Genomic DNA, 19,069 nt, shown 5'->3' on the forward strand with positions numbered 1-19,069 from the left:
TTAATTAATCCAGAATGTACAGTTGATGTGACGTATGCGCTGTCAGAATATATGGTTACTCTTTTGTCATTGCTTTCCTTCAGTGCTGATATTAGGGCCACTAACTCTGCTGCTTGGGCTGAGTAGTGTTGTGGTAACTGAACGCATTTTACTGGGACATAGGTCCAATCCTCTCTCAGTCTCACCACTGCTGCTCCTGTTCTGCGTACCCTATCACTCTGGTCAATTGTGGAGGACCCATCAATGTACAGTATCTCTCCCCCCTCTTGGGCGTTTTCCTCAACTTTTCTCGTGCTGGAGTAACTTTCAATGGCCTGTGTGCAGTCATGAGCATAGTTGCCATCTTCTACTGCCTCTGCTATAAACCTCGCTGGGTTCACATTGCTGCACTTCACAATTTTTAACTCTGGTCTGGACAAGATTACTTCGTACCCTGATGCCCTTTGAGTGGTCAAGGTTGCTTTTGGTTTGTTCAGTATTGCAAAAAGGGCATGTTCCACTGACAGTGTGGTTGGGCAGACCACTGTTATTGAGGATGATTTTTCTACTGCAAAAGCTGCGGCGGCCAGACTCTCTTCGCACGGGAAGTGACCTAACATTACAGGGTCCAGGTGTCCACTGTAGAATGCTACTGGTTTGTGTCCCATGCTAGTTTTTTCTTGTCAGTACTGCCCTCATTACTGCTGAGCTACAATGTGAAAAGATGAAAAACTGTTGCTCATAATTTGGGGTGGCCAGTACTGGTGCTGTGGATATGGCATGTTTTAGTTCCTGAAATGCCTCTGTCATTTCCCTGGTCCATCCCAACTTCTTCTCCCCCCTCTGTGCTTCTCTGAGGGCCTCAAACAGTGGTCCTGTATATGAGCTGTAGTCAAAAACCCATGCCCTGCAGTAGTTGCATAGGCCCAAAAACTGCTGCAGTTCTCTCACCGTCTGTGGCTGTGGTGTGTTTGTTATGGCCTGTGCCCTTTGTGGTGCAATGTTCCTTCCATGTTGTCAAATGAGCTGGCCTATGTAGAGCACTTGTTCTTGACTGTACTGTAGCTTTTCCTTGTCTACCTTGTACCCTTTTTCTGCTAACACTGTGAGCATTTTGGCAGAGTCTTTTCTGCACTTCTCTTCTGTGGTGCTGCAGATGATGATGTCATCTACATATTGCAGCACTGTGCTTTCAATGTCAATGTTACCCAAGTCCATTTGTATCACCCTGTTAAAGATGGATGGTGACTCGCAGTATCCTTGGGGCAGCCTGGTGTGTTTCCATTTTGTGTTGCGGTATGTGAAACTTGTTAAATCTTGTGATTCAGGGTGCAGAGGTATTGAGAAAAATGCATTTTTTAGGTCAATCACAGTAAATCGTGACGCCTCTGCTGGTATTCCACATAGTATAGTGGCTGGGTTAGCCGCTATAGGGTATTCTGCTTCTACAATGTGATTGAGGGGTCTTAAATCATGGATGAAATGCCAAGACCCTCCTTTAGCCTTGCGCACCGGGTACACAGCAGTGTTGCAGGGAGACTCTGATGGTACTAGTATACCTCTGTTTATTAGTGCTGTTATTGTTTCATTTATCCCCTAATCTGCCGTTTTTGATAATGGGTATTGCTTAACTCTTGGCAGCATTGCTCCTTCTTTCAGTTTTATTTTCACTCCTCCAATTCTTTTGATGCAGCCCACGTCATATGGACTGGTGGTCCATAGAGATGCTGGTACTGCTGCCAGATCCTCCTCATAAAATGGCACAGCTGTAGTGGCTGGTGCCTCTAGCGCCAGTGCCTTCTTTTGTTCTACTTCTTTGTATGTCATTGTCACCCAGATGTGAACGCTCATCTCAAACACCATCTCCCCCTCACCATTATCGTCCGAGAAGAGCTCCTCATCGGATACCTCGGTTAATCGGCACCCCTCTGCTAGTGCTATTACTGCTCTCCATGCTCTCCCTTCCCTGTCCTGGGCATGTACTGCGATGGAGTCTGGTACTGCTACAATGCTCTCAATGCTCACTGATATCATTGCCCCTTCCTTCTCACTGGCTGGTGTTTTGGGTCTAAAAAGGTAAACTGCTGGTCTCCTCCAAATGTTGCCCTCAATTCCTGGCAGCCAAGCTATTGTCATGTCTGTCCCATATTGGAAGATGTCTCCATCTACTGGTTCTGCTCTGGCCACTGTTTTACTGCAATAGGCCTGCAGTATTTGTCGCGCTGTGAGCATGTTAATGCCTGGTGTGGAGCATATTATTCCCTTTCCAGTAAAGGAGATGGTCATGTTCACTCTGCTCATGATGCCTCTACCTAGTATGTTTACTGGTGATTGTTTTGAGTACAGCAGTGGGAGAGACATATCGTGATCTCCTACAGATAAAGAGAAGTTATCAGTGAAGGGAACCAACCGTCGAGCCCCAGAGAATCCTTGAGTGTTCATAGCTTTGCCTGACAATTTAAACTTTCCCTCCCTTATGCATGACCTAGTGGCCCCTGTGTCAACTAGGAAGGAACATTTTTTGTCACCTATCGCCACCTGTATGCGTGGTTCCTCCGCAGGGTTAGGTGTTACTGATAGGATGGGACACATCAAAGACATCTGTGGGCTGTCCTATTGTGGGTATAGTGACTGTCCATTCCCCGTGTAAGGGTTGTGACCCAATAGTGTCACCTTCCCCAGCTGCGTCTGTGTTACAGGTGTCTCAGTCGGGGTTATTGCATTGTCCTGTATTTGTGCGAGCTGCTGTACTGTTTGGACCTGTTGTTGTTGTTTTGCAATAGTCTACTGCTGTGGTTGCGTGTATGTTTGTATGTGTAGTTGTGGTCGCTGTTGTGGTTGCAGTGCCTGTTGTTGTGGTTGTTGTTGCATTTGTGGTTGTTGTGTGTATGCTTGTAAGTGTAACTGGGGCTGTGGCATTGGTGCTTGTTGTAGTAGTAGTGATTGGTGTGTGTCTTGGTGTTGTTGGTAAACTTGTTGTTCCCCTATAGGCCCTTGCTGTCCTTGCTCTCCCCACGCTGCCTGTGCTGGTCTCATTCTGCATGTGAGTGACATGTGTCCCACCATCCCACATATCCAGCATGTCGGTGGTTCCCGTGCTTGCCATGGAAATCCCCCCATGTTGTCTTGGTACCCCAGCTGTCCTTGTTGATTGTAACCCCGGAACCCTCCCCCTTGTTGTTGTGCGGGTGGGCCATAGCCCCACCCTCTCATTAGGCCGCCCCTCCCTCTGTAGTTATTTGAGTACCCATTTCCCATCTGCATATACCCTCCTCCCGCGTGCGCTGTGTATGGTGTGGGTGGAGGCATCTGCTGTGTCATTATCTATGCTTGTTGTAGTGGTACTACCTGTTGTTGGTTTGTGTCTTGCGTCACTGTGACTTGCGTGTGTGCGGGTGCTGTTATGAGGGCTCCTTCCATGGTATATGTAGATAGTTTCTTTTGAACCAATTTCACTTCCTCTGTCTTCCTATCTTCCACCTTTTGCTTCATCTTTTCTTGCCACCTCCTGCAGTGGTGTACTATTGTCAGTTGTATTTCGGGCCATGCCTTTGCTTCCATTCCCACTAATTTCTTCAACTGCCTCTGTACTTCTTCCGGGAGCACTTGTATCAGTATGTGGTAAAAAATTGCTAGTGTTTTGTCCCATGGCTCCCGCGTTTCCAGGCGCATCTTCTCCTGAATCTCCTGGATGCAATCAACAGGATCTTCATTGTCGTGCATCTTGCTTGAGGTTATTGCTCCTATGTCTGATGTGTCTGGGTATTGGACCCTCAATGCCTGCCAGAGCGCGTGCTTACAGTTGGCGAATGTTGCTCCATCATGTGACTTGTCACTTATTTTTACCCCTGAGAATCCCGCCCTCTTCCAAATGTCATCTCGAGCATCCCCCAGTATTGAAATAAGCAGCCCCTTTACGTCCCCCATGGCTAGTTTTTGCCCGCAGTTTGTTTTTCCATCTCATATATCCACTTACCGGCTCCCCCACTTAGTGATGGGATCCTGCATTTTATATTTTCCTTATCGGCATGCTTCCAGGGGACATATTGTGGTCTAGCTCCTCCCCTCTCTAGTAGTGGCATTAAATTGTACTCCCTCACTTCCCCCGGTGTCTGCCTGTGTGGGGTTATGTTAGTATATTCATCATATTCCTCCATATTTGGTAACTCTTCAATGCTGTCAATGTTACAGTAGTTTATTCTATCACATCCTACGTTCTTCCATCCACTCCTGTTACCCTCTTGCCCCATCATGGACGTGTTTGCTCGCTCTTCCTGCCTGCGTCCTGGGAGGTCCCTAAGTCTGCCGACATATGGGGTGTGTACAGGGGTTGGTGTTAGTGGGCGTGGTGTTTTCCTGTTCACTTCTCTTATTTTTGTTTCTCCTGCTTTGGTTCTCCCCGTGTCTCGCAGGCCCATGGTGACTCGCAGTTAGTGCGCGTTATGTATAATTTATCTAAACTCTCCCTATTTCCATTTCTTCCACTGTCGCACAAACCTTCCTCTTCCACGCTGCAAAATTTATCAGGAAATGTCAATCCCCACTCTGTGTGTTTTCTCCCCACTGTCACTGTCCTTAAATCTATTAAGTCCACATCTGTGTACTCACCGCCTTTAACCGCAGCCCCCTCTGTTGATGTTGTTGCCACCTCCTTGTCCTGGCGTGCATACATTTTTGCTCCATGTCCTCTCTCCTATCTCCTCTTTCTTCGTTCTTCTTTTTCACTACCTTGCCACCTATTTCCGCTCGTTTCCTGTGGAGTTCTTCCAACACTTCTGTGCTCACCTTTGCTAATATCCTTTCCTCTTCTTCTTTTCTCCCCCATATTCCCCCTTCCCTCTTTAGTATGCTTTCTATAACCTTCCCTTCTTTTTCCACAGTCCCATTTCCCTATCATTTTCTTCCCTCTCCTCCTCCTTCCTTCTCATCTCCCTGTGCTCTGCACGTGCCACTCTTTCTGCTATTGCCCTAATGCGCGCTTCTTCCTTCTTCCTTTCTTCTGTCTGTTCCTTCATTCTCACCTTCTCTTCCTTATGTGCTTTCTTTTTCTCCTGTCTTTCACGTGTTTCCTTCTCAAACTGCCTAATCAGTGCACTTTGTACGTCCCTCAATTCTGCCAACCTTTTTCCAGCATCTCTTCCTCTTCTTGTGAAAGTCGCCCTTCTGTCCCTTTACTTACCTCATGCCCTGTTTGTATGTGATCCATCTCTTCCTCGGTTACCTTTCTCACTGCGTCCTCCTCTTCCCCTGTTAGCACCCTGGAGCTTCAGAAGCACCTGTGCTGCTATCCATTCATCTGGCCCTATGTTTGCAAAACTTCACAGGGCCCTCCTTTCGCCCCCCATTCCTGCCTGCGTTGTGGTTGAATCTACTGTGCCCGTCACCCTCATCCCCTTTTGAGAATCATCAGTGGGTGCGTATGGTTGAGGGCTGTATGCAGGGTTTGAGTACCCCTCAGCAGCCGTTAGTTGCTGTCGGGCAGCTTCTCTAAGTTCTGTTATTGGATACAACCCCCCTTCCTCCTTCTTCACTACCTTAGCCATCGGCATGTCCTCTGCCCCTTCTTTTTCAACCTTTGCCTCTGCTGCCGCAAATGATCCTTCTGCCTCCTCCTCACTTTCGTCAGTGCTGGGTGGGTTTTTGTTCGCTGTACCCCCACCCCCTCCTTTCACCTTCTCCTCTTTTACCTCCTTCTCTTCCCTTATCCCCTTCTCCTCCTTTACCCCCTTTACCGCGAACTTTCCCGGGGCTCCTGGTGTACCTCCCTGGAACATCTTCCAGAGATCAAAAACCTCTAAATGGTTTGCTAACTTTTTCCCTTTGTATGTGTTATGTAAATATGTCAGCAAGTAGTGTTGGGTAAACGTGTCGAAGCTGCCGTTGGGCGGCCACGGTACCCTTATTTTGTTGTCTGTTCCTTGTGTCCATTAAATACTGTATTTTATCATTTTCTCTTTGTGCGGTGACAGTGTCGTACAGATGTGCTGGAATGGTGTAGTTAAAGGGCTTGCTCTGAACCCCAACCCTGCTCCTGCCCCAACCCATAATAAGTGGCCATGTTACAATTTTACTTTTCTCAACGTCATCCATTTACCTGGCCCCGTAAACTGGGGACTTTCGACTGCCACTGAAAGGAAAAGCAATTTTAATTTTACAATACTTTGCTTTTACTGTTCTTTCTTCCCGATGTTACAACTATGGCCCCCCTCGGCCGTGGCGCACAAAGCCCCCTGTGGCTATGTGCCCTGTGCGGCGTCCTTTTGGCTGCTCCACCTTCCTGTGCCACCTCCCCCCTTGTCTCCTCCCCGTTCGAGCACGGCCAGCATTCTCCGTGCATGGCCGCCTCTCCCCCTTCGCCCCTACCCTTTCATACCTCATGCCCCCAACCACCCGTGTATGAACACGAGATGGTCGTTGAGTCCTATACAAGCACTATTGGTGACGTCACCAACCTCTACAAGATATTACAAGTTCGTATGATTTTGGAACCGTATGAACGTGCGCTATCCTTTGACACTTTTAATCCCATTACCCCACAGCTGTCTTCTCATTACGACTGGAGTGGAGTAATCAACAATCAATTTACTTAGTATAATCGGACTGCGCATGCTGCGTCGCCTCGCGTGTGACATGCCCCCTCCCCAAGGGAGCTTATCCAGCCAATTATCTTCCGCACTTGGGAAACAATCTAGCTACCTCCTGCGGGAAAACATCATCTACCTAACGAGCTTCAACACTCAATTAGTAGGAATCCTCATCTACTCATTGATCTACAACGTCAATTCATTGGAAAGCCACACCTCCCTTATATAGGTGTCCGCGATCTAGACCAATCCGCGCCCTCTAACAGTCACATGTGGGTGCTTGAAGCCCCACCCAATCCACATCTTGACTATGTAGCGTACACCCTTGTGCCTGTCCCGCTACACCTCACACCTCTATCGCCGCTTATCAGTCGAAATCAATTTCCACACACTGTTACAACCACCCGCCACCCTCTTTACAATTCCTCCCCCCTCCCACACAACATTATGTTGCTGGTTGGGTGTGCCATACTCACCAAGTCCTCGTGAGCTGGGGCTGCTCGACCGCGGGGACCCCTCCAAAGCGGTTCGCCACCTCCCCTCGTCTGGACCACGTCTGGACACTCCCCAACCGCGGGCGGGATACTTCTCAAGTCGGCTCCCGATGGCCAATGTCCGGATTGTGCTGTCCGATCGTCTCGCAGTTCTGCGATGGTCCTGTGGTCCTCAAAAAGGGGGCAATGGCAGAGGGAGCCGTGCTGCCGGGTTGCCTCGTTGCAAGTGGCCTGGTCGTTGCCCTTAGGTTAGGTAGACCTCAAACAGATCTCAGCAATGCCTCCAACTTGTCGGGGTGATTCCCCGGGGGCCGGCAGAGCTGTCCGCTGACCTCCGGGGCTGGGAAGGCCCAAACTCCTCCCGCGTCCCAAAAGGAGTATGAGGCACACACAAGAGCAAAGTAATTACTGCTGTTTATTATAGTAACGGCAGGGATAGTTCTCAGCTCGTAAGCATCCGGAGAGACTCTCAGCATTAGTGGGGCTCGCAGGCCCTTTTTACCGTAGTGTGACGTGCTACTTGCGTCACCTGGGAAAATTGTCACAAAACCTAATGCCACTTCGGGTTGGCTCCTCGAGTGGTAGGGTCAGTATATTTACTTGTGGCAGAGGGGGTTATTGGATAAGGACAGGTCAGGTGGTACACTTGGGCTGTCCCTAAAAGTTGCTACACCAAAGGTGTTACAATGGGACATTTGGTGATTGGCTAACTAAAATGGCATCAGTGGTGAGCCCCTCATATTCTGATTGGTTCCCTTGTGAGCCCCGAAGCGTGGGACCATCGCTGTTCCCAGCTCGCGATGTACCTGGTGCTTAGTGGCGGACAATGGATAGGTCTGGCTAGTGGCTGATGTGCATGTCTTTACCTTCGCTGTAGGTGTCCAACTTGTCGCTTCATTGTTTCAGCCTGTGTCCCAGACGTGGGTCTCTGGCGACTTTCTGTCTCGCTTGGCATCTTGTCAGTTCGGCTTGGTCACGTGTGGGGAGACTGAAGCTGGAGCAGAATTATGAGCATTTGATTTGTATTACGGCTCTGAGGAGCACTTGGCGGTAGCAGGTGTAACCTTGGCGCTGAGAGTGCGGCTTATGGGTTGCAACATCGCGGCCTTGGCTGTGGGCTCTCGTTGGGGCTCGCTCTGCGTGGTCAGCGCTGTGCTTTTTCGTTCTGTGATGATTTTCGTCTGAGAGGCTCCTGCCTGGGGACCCTGGAATTGAGGCCCACTTTGGGCCTAGTTTCTGGGTGGCGGTACATAATCCATAATATGGGGTTGTGAGGGGCGACAGAGTGTCATAAGCATCTGTAAATACATAGGGTGGCGTCTTCATAGGGATAGGTAGCGAGAAAGCATCTGCAAGCATGTATACACCAGCTCTTCAGGCGTCTTGCGTTTCTGCGGTGCTGTAGGAGGCCTATGTGAAAAATAACAACGATGCGTGTCTGTGGGTGTGTCAGTCCGCTACGGCATAGCACTGAGTATGTTCTTCGTGTGGGTTGGTGTGTGAGTGACCAGTGTGCATGGTGGCACATGTGTTCTTGTTTATTGGCTATGTCGTCATGGCATCTCTAACAATGATGGTGTTTGTGGCTGTTGTCTAATCGAGATGGTGCATGAGGCTGACGTCGGCTTGACCAGGATGTGGTAGGGGGCAGGCTCCCCAGATGTGTGGGCAATGGACACAGGGGACCTGGGCATCCGGTGAGGAGGTGAACTGGTCAAACTCCTCTCGCGGGGGGTGCTTGGGTCTTGATGTCCTGGGACATGGTCTGGATGAGACTGGGGGGAGGGTATTTTCCCATTTTCCCACTTCATTATGGTTACAAGTAAAACCGAAAAACCTTGGAAATTTGCCAGTACTGGTAAGCTAAGCAATCATGGTAAAAACTGCTTTGTCCAATGGCAAAGCGCTCTGCCTCATTATGTAGCCGGTGCTCTAGGGTTAAGGTAGACTAGAATCTCAATGTATGCATAAACAATCTCCCACAAAAGGGATACAAGAATGGCCCAAGCACTCGGAGATCGTGCTTACTTCATGAAATCACTTTATTGACAGAATGCATCACAACAAATTGCAGTAAAAAGTTAGCTTACTGCCAGTCTAGGCGGTCCAGCAAAAAAGCACACTCACCATTGCGGGTAGAAAATGCCACGCATTCCTCTCGCAACTCGAGCTTCCTCAGGCAGGGATTAGACAACATCTAATATCGCTTCCTCACTAATATAGAAGCGGTATGTGAGGCTTCGCCTCTCAGCCCATAGGTAATTTGATGGCACATCTGAATAGCACTAAGTAGCATCAATGGAAAAGTAGTCAGCCATGTTTGAAAGTGCAAAGCATATCCAAACAGTGAAATGCCGGTGAATAATAGTGCAGCTTATATGCAGCATGATGCCAAGGCATGGTGAGAGGCTTCGCCTGACAGACCGCTTACAATTAATTTGTAAATAACAGAAGCATAAGGTGCAAGTGCATGTTTATTTAATAGTTTGCTGCTCATAGCTTGTATTAATGTCAGCACATGGGCGGCTAAGCCGGATTGATGAGAGAGCTATAGAAAGGCAGCTGCTGCATGAATGTTACCATGCAGTCTTGTACTAATATCAATAAAACTGTACACTTGGTTAAACAGAAAGAAATTATTGAGAACATTCACCAATAGATAACACTCAATAATATAGTGTATCTATTGGACCACTCTCATAATCGTAGGGAGTCTGATCCTATAAAGTACAAGTGCATTACAGTACAAATACACATGAAAGTGCAAGATAAATTGCCATAAAGTGCAAGTATTGCATTTAGTAAACCTTGGTACTCTCCTGTCCCCTCCCATGCCCTCTGCATGGCCCTGGCATCTCATTTCATCTCTAAAACTCAGGACATCCTGTACACCCTGTAGTCCTCTCCACCTCCTCCCTCTACTCTCTCCTCTACCTCTGGCCCCCCTGTGGCGACCTCTCCTCCCTCTTTCTCTTCCTTTCCTCTGTTCTCCCCTGACAAGGTTTCTAGACAAGTCCGGTCTATAAAAGTCTCATCAAAACAGGCACTTCCCTGTTCTTCCAAAACAATCAAGGACCACATTGATACCCTCGCTCCTGCCTTGGCTGACTTCTGCAACCACTCCTTCACCACTGTAGCCTTCCCTTCCCCCTTGAAGCACTCTTGTGTGCACCCTCTTCTCAAGAAACCCTCAGCCAACCCCTCCGGCCCGGCTAACTATCGACCGATCTCCATCACTCCTTTCCTGGGCAAACTGCTGGAAAAGTTGTCCATAGCCTGGAAAACCTGATAATTTCCCAGCTTAATCTTCACACTGAATCTGTTGGAGGAAGGATATTCATGATTTCACTGAATCCACTTAACCTAAAGGAGAAATCTTCAAATTTGTTTTTCTTTGGAGACACATGTATTATGCAGGGGAAGATCCCCGCCCCCTCTTCACCCTCCCTTATCCTAGCACCTTACTCCACCCCCATTTATGTTTTAAAATGTACCTACTTAACTAACCAATTCTAAGAAAAACATTCAAAGATTTCTGAGTAGGTGAAATTGGATTCTGTGAAATCTATGGTATCAATGGAGTAAAGCGCTGAGTGAGGCACACAACCATACAACTGTAAGCGACTGCATGGAAGTCAAGCATAATGCATTCATGAAATGTGTGTCTGTATCAAAAATAAGCAGGTGTGACATAAAAGGCTTTTGAGTGTATTCAATTAAATAGGCAGTAACTAGTGCACCTCCACTGATAAAAGGTTTGTATACATGGTTCCCAATCCATCATGGCCACCATTTTGAAAAGAGAGAAACTACTAAGCAAACTTGCTCCACCCAGTGGCAGCCATTATGGATTCAGAACCTCATTAATGTATATGTTACCACATAAAAATGCACACCATAGAAAATAATAATAGTAATTATGAAAATGAAAAGAATCAATACAATGCAATACCATACAAAAGTAAAAGATATCAGTGTGCCAAGCAGCATAGAAACAAAACATACACTTAAACGCCTTATTCAACACCTCTCTTCCCAAACTAGGCATTCCCCCTTACTCCATAAAAATGACTACTACTAACCCAGCATTTTCCCCATGATTCTATGGTTCAGCATCAGTGAGAGGTTGAATGGCACCAGCGTGTCTCAAATATGTATCTTCGGGAACACTGGCAGAAATCCAAAGACATTGTATGTTTTAATTTAGAAAGCAGGTGTTATATTTGTCTGTACTTGGAATGCTTCTCTACACAAATGTTGTTTCCTTACTAAAAAAGGGAGACATTGTCAACGTACATTCTTTCTTTCCTAATGTTGAAATGCACTTCCACCAGCAGCAATGATTGCAGAGAAAATTCTTAACTTTTTTGTTTTGCTATGTCACCAATAACTCAAGTGATGACAGGGCAGTGATCTTACTTGAGAAGCTAAGGAAGATACCTAGGTTCCATGACCACAGCACTCTAGTGCAATCAACAGGGTGAGTGCTTATGGCCATGGCTCACAGTGAATCTTCTCCATTTATAGCAGGAAAATCTGTCCAGAGCTGATGCCAAATTGGCTCCTTGAGTTGACTGGCAGGACCTCATCCAGCGACACAGGACTGTTCCAGGTAAATCCATGAATGGGTAAAGGACGAACTGAGTCTGATTGAGTCTATCTGACAGACATGTCCCAGGAGATACCGCCTGCTATGTCTATTGCCCTTTTACCACGAAAAACACCTACTGAGATCAGCCTGTGCTCCCTTGCCTCTCAACTCAGGTTTACATCTGACCATAACAAAACCCTTCCCTGATCACTAGACAGCCTTAGTGGAAACTCTCTACGGGTGGCAATCTTAGCATTTTCCAGCAACAAAGTGACTAAAGTTTCACGGGAGAGACAATGTGGATGTCCCTGAGCAAAGGGGGACAAGTCTTCCAAATGGCACCATTAGAAAATTAAAGGCAGACCAAATATTTAAAGGGGTTACCTCCATCACTGCCTTGGCATAACACTGTACGTAAGCTAAATTGACCGGGCCTATTCCCACTGACTATGAACATGTGTCACTCAAATTCTCTTTGATTTTGTAGTTTTTGTGTGAAGTTTTGACACATGCACTGACACTGCACACCGTTAAGAAAGGGTTCAGACATGATCACAGTTTCTATAAAGATTTCCCATTGACACTTCCATGTGCTGGTAGCTGGAACCTTTTTAAAGAAACCTTTTTTAAATATAATGTTTGTAAATAGTTTTGCCACTTTCCTCAGTGACTGTGTGTTCAATGTAAGTTTCCTCATTTTTCGTGTTGGCTTAGATCGTACTGTTGTGTATGCAGCTCAACTGTTGAGCTGATCTGCTTTATCCAAAGACCTGTGCTGGATGTTAAAGATATTCTACTCAAAATACCAGGTAAAGGTGATATTGGAATAATGATACCGTTGGACCTGTCTGTGACTTTTGATAACTTGGCCATGACATTTTGTAAAGGCACCTGAAAGAAGTCCCTGCAATGGCAGATGTGGCTTCTCTTTAGTTTGAGTCATGTCTATCTCATAGTGTCTTCAGGGTAAAGAGTAATGTAAAGAGGCTATTTCAAATCCAGGGGTCTTTAATTGTGGTGCACCCCAAAGGTCTGGCATTTCATCTTTATTGTTCAATATTTAACTTAAACCTCTGCGTGACTTGCGGGTAGGACTGGGTTTGGCCTTCCAGAGCTTCACGGATGACACCCATTTTATATTTAAATTTCAGGGGCACGCTCAAGATAACCTGACTTGACCCAGCTCTTTAAAAATTTCTAAATGGATGTCCACCGATTGGTTGGGCTTAAACCAACGACAATTGAGCTCTTGATGATTCCCTCAGTTTCTAAGCATTGAGGGAAATCTCGCATCCCCAGGAATTTATTATCTCAAACTATTCCAATCAAGTCTTGGATGATGTGAAATCACTTATTATCATCATCTATGGCACCCAAAACTAGCTGTGTTGTAAGCTCTACAAACTGCCTACCATCTTATGATGGTCATTATATAACTAAGATCTAGACCATAATTGAGTCAGAAATCAACTATTGTAATAGTCTCTATGCAGTTATGACTAAGAAATTGATCCAGCATCTGCAAATTCTTCAAAATTCTGCTGCTCGTATTGTCATAAAAAGTCTCAAATTACTCCTGCATTGGGGAGTGTTAAATGGCAGCTCATCTTTGCCTGGGTTAAGTTTATACTACTGGTAATGGTGTATAAAACCCTCCATTCTTCTACCCTTTGGTAACTTGGTCAACCTTGTGCTCGCTATGCTTGACCTATGAGATCTTCTCTATGCTTGACGCTGTCATTGCCCAGATTTCAGAAGAATTGAGCTTTTCATGGGCCAGGCACAGTGCTAAGATCCAAACTTTGGGAAAGCCTTCCCCTGTATTTTAGGGACCCCCCCTAATCAGTTAAAATTTAGAAGAAGGGTAAACCCTTTTTTTATTTGATCAATGGCTTTAGTGAAGTTCCATTCTGTTGCCCTGCTTGGGTCTTTTTGCGATTATCTGATTGTTAGAAAACCATAAGGTAGTACAACCTCCAAAACTCCTTATGAAACAGAAATATAGAAAAAGGGGTATTACCCAAGTTGACCGGGGCCGATTTGCCCGTCACCGAATAGGCCGAATTATCTGCAGCCATTTTGACTGGAAATACATGTGGGCGGTGGGCTTGGGATAATAAATGATATAGAGGGTTTGGGAGCTGCAGGGGGACTGCCCTCACATATATCTGCGTTAAAAACGGCAGCAAAAAATTCATCCAAATCGGCCATGGGCAATTTGATGCGAACAATTCGTCTACATCCTATAGAGGTAGACTCTTCAAAAAATTATCACACATGGTTTAACTGGATCGAGTGTTACATCATGTATCATTAATAATAGTCACCATTCATATATTGCACAATGCAAAGAAGGTGTTAAGTTACTCATTCATGCCAATCCAGCTTGAAACCCATGGCCCTCTTGTAATGAAAGCCTGGGGTCATACACATGCACCTTACTGTTTAATTCTAATCTGTGTTCTTTATTTATGTCTACACTTGTGCACCTTGCGGGCTGTGTCCACTGTGCCTCCTGCAGGAATGCTTGAGCACTTGCGAATTCTAGTAGCGCTGCTACTCTAGGTCCTTAGTCCACGCTGGGTTGTGGGCACCTTTCCGTGATCTGTGCCCTGCAGCTTTACTGCAGCTCGTATACCTTCAGTATTACCGCTGTTATTAAATGCATCCTCTACCTATGCCTGAACCCCGGTTTCCTCATCGTGGACTGCAAATGCTGCTTTTTTAAAAAATTCTGATTCGGAATGGATGAACGGTATTCGAGGGGTTCAAGTAAGTGCCAACGCGTATTTTGCTCACTCCCAGGGCGGTATTTCAAGTTATAGGCTGTGGCTGTGTTGAGGAGGAGGGGGAGCACATGGAGAATCTCAGATCCCTAAATTTCCTTGATTTAGGAGACCCAAATGTATCTGTGCCTAATGACCCAACACGCAGTATGTAGCCCTGAAATATGGCCTTCAATGGGGGCCCTGTGAGGCATGGCGGGGTTCACTCATCCTCTTCTAACCTTAAATGCCAAGAGAAATGAACACCTTCGCTGACTACTGCAGAAAGTCTGCAGTGGAAAAACCTTTGTTTTTGTAAAAATGTGCTTTCACCTTTCTGGGAGAACGTGATACCAAATGTTTTATTCATTAGATATTTATGAGTTGCAGATTGGAGCGGTTTGGAGGGGTGGGATCAGGGTTTGAAACTGCTGTGAGCTATATAGATCATGTGCGTAGCTTAGAAGAGTCGCAGGAGCTTGGAAGACACAGCTAGCAGGATCTATCTTTGATACCTAGCAAACAGGGGCCTTACAAACGTATCCATGTGACATTAAAACATTGAAATGCTGCCACTGTTGCTAGGTTTGGAAAAGATCCGGGGCTATGCTAATTTTGGGACTGTCAGACTGGGGCCTAGCCAGTCTTTTTGGTTGTAACCCCTGAGCTTCTATCCGGGGCTACAACCAAAAGACCCGGGGCTATAGCCCCCTTCGCCCTCCCCCTAGCAACGCCTCTGGCTGGTAGGCCATTGAAAACAATGAGCCAGCAGAGGAACTTTGCTACTGTTACTAAGCGTGATGTTTCCCTCCCAACATTTTGCCGCAATGCTTTGTGTCCACATTGGCCAATAGTCAACTAGGACAATGCTCACTGCAAGGTTCACAGTACCTTCCCTAACTGCTTTCTTTTGTTTCTAACCTATCTTGACCTGTTTTGGGGAGTTTGCCATATTACCATAGTGTCACAGCTCTGGCATGTGGCGAGTGACCTTTAACAGGTGTTGTCGACGCTTATCCTTGTTTCGGTCTTTCAGTTTCACCTTCTGCTTATATCTGGGCTGTGAGCCGATAACTCCTGTTGCAGCCTCCTCCAGCGCTGTAATGCCTGATTATAGCATTGGCATGTTGGTGTATCGTTCTAAACGATAGTTCATCGTTTTGCCCGCTGTGTCTCACCCAACAACATTCTGCAGCAATGACCAGTGTCTTCGTTATTCGACGTTCAACCTGAACCATGCCCAATTCCAGCTTCCAAATAGTTTTTCGCACTGCTTTTGTAGCCTGTTTTGTGATGTTGACATCTTATAATGGCATTACAGTCCTGGGCATTAGGGCTACTATTGGTACTATTATCATTTACCCTCAATTGTCACCCTCAGTTTTGCCTCGGGTGCATAATTGAAGTGCGGGACAACCGGTTATTGACCTCTTGGGCCAGGCTTCATGGGTTATTCAAGCATATACACCCTTAGGGTCACAGGCATGATTATAATTTAGGGAAAAGACATCCTGCTGGTGAAAGAAAGGTTTGGACCCTGGCCAGAGATTAGAGTTGCTCTGTGTACACATATTGCGACATGCAGTCTGGCGTGATGAGACTATCAGGGTGCAAAGAATGAGAGGCGTGATCAGGAATCTGTTTCTCTCAATCATCGAGTGCAGGTGACAACGTTGCATTCCTCATTTGTTTTGCTCCGCTGGCAGTCCATTGTGCTGATTATATCTTTAAGCTTGTTATGTGCGATTGCATTCATTGAATGCACTTTAAAAATATGAAAAAAGGCAAATAAACCAACATTTCAAAACAAACAAAATCAAATCAGACGTGGACCCCTTGATCACTGTGCTCAGAGAGGCACAGCTCACCTCACTGATGAAGGCCTACTAAGCCGAAACACGTGTCTTCGGATGCTGTTGGCACTCTTGTTCAAAGGAGGTTTGCCAGGCCTTTTGGAGCTAGACTGCCCTTCTGGGCGGGACAAAGACTAAGATGTAAATGGATATTTCTCTTTTGTGAAAGGTACAGTGAGCAGAAATCGATGCCTGCAGACTCTCAAAGTGAGTATAAACCACAGAACAGGTTATCATGCCATGCTCTTTCTAGAGAGGGTGCCTGCTACCTTTTTTGTACCTCATGATCAGGATGCTGAGAAACCACAGAGAATTGGCCTGCTAACCATGAGGAGGTACCTCTTCTTTTCAGTGCTACCCAGAAACACCTGAAAGTGCCTGCAAGCACATCATGACAATGGGGGTGTGCGGGGGGTATCCCTGCGTATAAATGTGTGAAAAAATGCCTTTAAAATGGATGTGTTTCCGGCCTCGATATTATCACATAGGACCATGAGAGTTTTAATGATATCCTCTTTATATTTGTACCATATCATCAATGAAGAAGAGCCTGATACTTGGTAAAATGTTAGTAAAAATCACAACACATCATTAAAGGGTTTTCCAAGAGCTATATCTCAAGTTGCAGCATTAAAATCATTTTATGGCGTAGGTTTACAATTTGAGGTTTTCTTCTGAGGTTACCTTGTTAAGCACCTTTTATGACATGCAGGTGCAAAATGACATTGCACCTGCAAGCCCATAGTACAGCTTGTGCCATACAAACCCCAGGCTTAGTCACAGTCAAAATGCTGCATTCTAATAGGCGGTAGCTCACTCATTCTAAATTCGGTTGCCTTTATGCTGACCTCCCTATAAGACTACTTTTTTTGATAATTGTGTGTTCCAACATATAGTGCTATTATTTTTAATGCAGCTGTTTAGCCTCAAATTGTTCTAAATATTACTTGTTTCAACCTGATTGCCCTCTGCAATTCTAGTTCCACCATTTCTGAAGGAAGGACTGTAGTCTTTCAGCCACCGAAATATAGAACCTTGATTTTATTTAAGAATACGTTGTGTGTTAAAAGATGCCTGATTTTCTCAAGGACTGATCGTGGCCCATTTAAGTCCCTACCTGCCCTCACATTGATTTAACAGCAAGAACATTCTTCCCAGACAACCCTAAAAAGTCATGAGATGCCATATGTGGTTATCAATGTCATTGGTCATGTAGATGATGAAGTCCCCAGGCTGCCCTGATGTTCTCGCTTAGGCTCCGAACATGGTCCTGTCATCTGAGTAGTCCCCCAGGATTCCATTCTCTTACAGGTCATCTTCAACCTCTATAGGGGCTCGCTGGGATCATTGTTAGGTGACCTCAATATCTTGTTGAGAAGAGAGATCTAACGCCATTGGTGAAATTGACATGACGAAAATTATGCCTTCCTCAGTAAAGCATCAAGTGGGTCAACATTTTGTGTTTCCTTAACATGCTCAATTTAAAACCATTGCCAATTAAAGCTGAAACCTTTATGCTGCTCCCTGGGTTGTTAATTTCAAGCAACATTATTGTTCCTTCAAAGATGTAACAAATGACTACAGGACTTTTCATTATTTGTATACTTTTTTAAACATCATTCCCAAAAGATGGGTTTGGTAATAGTTGACATTTTAAGCTTTTTTTGTGACATCAATGTATAGAACTAATTTTGCCTACACACCTTTGTATCCTTGAAGGGATGTCTCGATTTGCATGCTGCTTTCTGGATGTGAAGTTAACGGGAGGCCAGCCTACAGCTCACAAGTATGAAACCAGGCAGGGCCCACTCAGCCCTTCAGTCTTCTGAGGTTGATAAATTGACGATAATTCATTTATATATTTATTTATTTGTATATTTGTAAAGTGCCCAAACCCTGAGGCGCCAGGGCGCTGTTGCAAACAGTTAAATGAAACAAGCTTAGATGAATAAGTATTAGGACAAATTAACAGAAAAAAAACTAAAGGGAAGTGAAGTGCATATTGACAAAAGGTGAGGGAGAAAGGCTGTTGCACTCAGACACGCTTACCAGATACAAAGTACATATTGGCACAGGTGAGAAATAAATAGCTGATGCTCGGTTTTAGACAAAGAGACAAGTTTTTAGGACCTTACGGAAGGCCCACTAGGAGGTTTCTGCTCTCTAGGAGCAGCGTAGGACTTTCCACTGGTGAGCTGCTATTGAGGGAAATCTTACCCCACCACCCTTGGCTCTCTTGATTTTGGGGCAGATGAGTCTATGCTGGTAGGTAGATCTGACTGGTCTAGCAGAGTTCTTTCTCTGAATGTTGTGGACTAAGTAGGGTGGGGCGGAGTTACTCAAGAATTTGTGTGTAATCGAAAGTGTCTTGAAGGGGATCCTTTCTTTGATTGGGAGCCAATGGGCAAAAAAAGAAATGTGGTTTCTTCTCGGGATATTCAAGGCCGTTCGGAGGGCGTTATTTTGAATTGTCTGCAGTTTGTCAAAGTTCTGTTTAGAGGTACCGGCATACACAATGTTACAGTAGTCAAGTTTAGCGCCTGTGATGGCTCTGGCAATGCTAAGGCAGTTCTTTGGTGTGATTGTTAGGCGGAAACCTGTGCAGTTCCCTCTGGGACCACTGCAAAAGATTTAGGACTACAGGTGTTTGGCAGTAAACCCACTTGGTAGCAGTCTGTACCACACAAATTCACATGGTAGCTGTGGCTGAGCAGTCAGACTTCCATCAAGAAGAGTTAGGCAGTATGTGGAGTATACAAAATAGGGCACTCTACACAGTAGAACAAGCAAACACAGAACAGAG

The sequence above is a fragment of the Ambystoma mexicanum genome, chromosome 10 (genome assembly GCF_040938575.1).
Source record: "Ambystoma mexicanum isolate Mex_15411 chromosome 10, UKY_AmexF1_1, whole genome shotgun sequence".
NCBI classification, from domain to species: Eukaryota; Metazoa; Chordata; class Amphibia; order Caudata; family Ambystomatidae; genus Ambystoma; species Ambystoma mexicanum.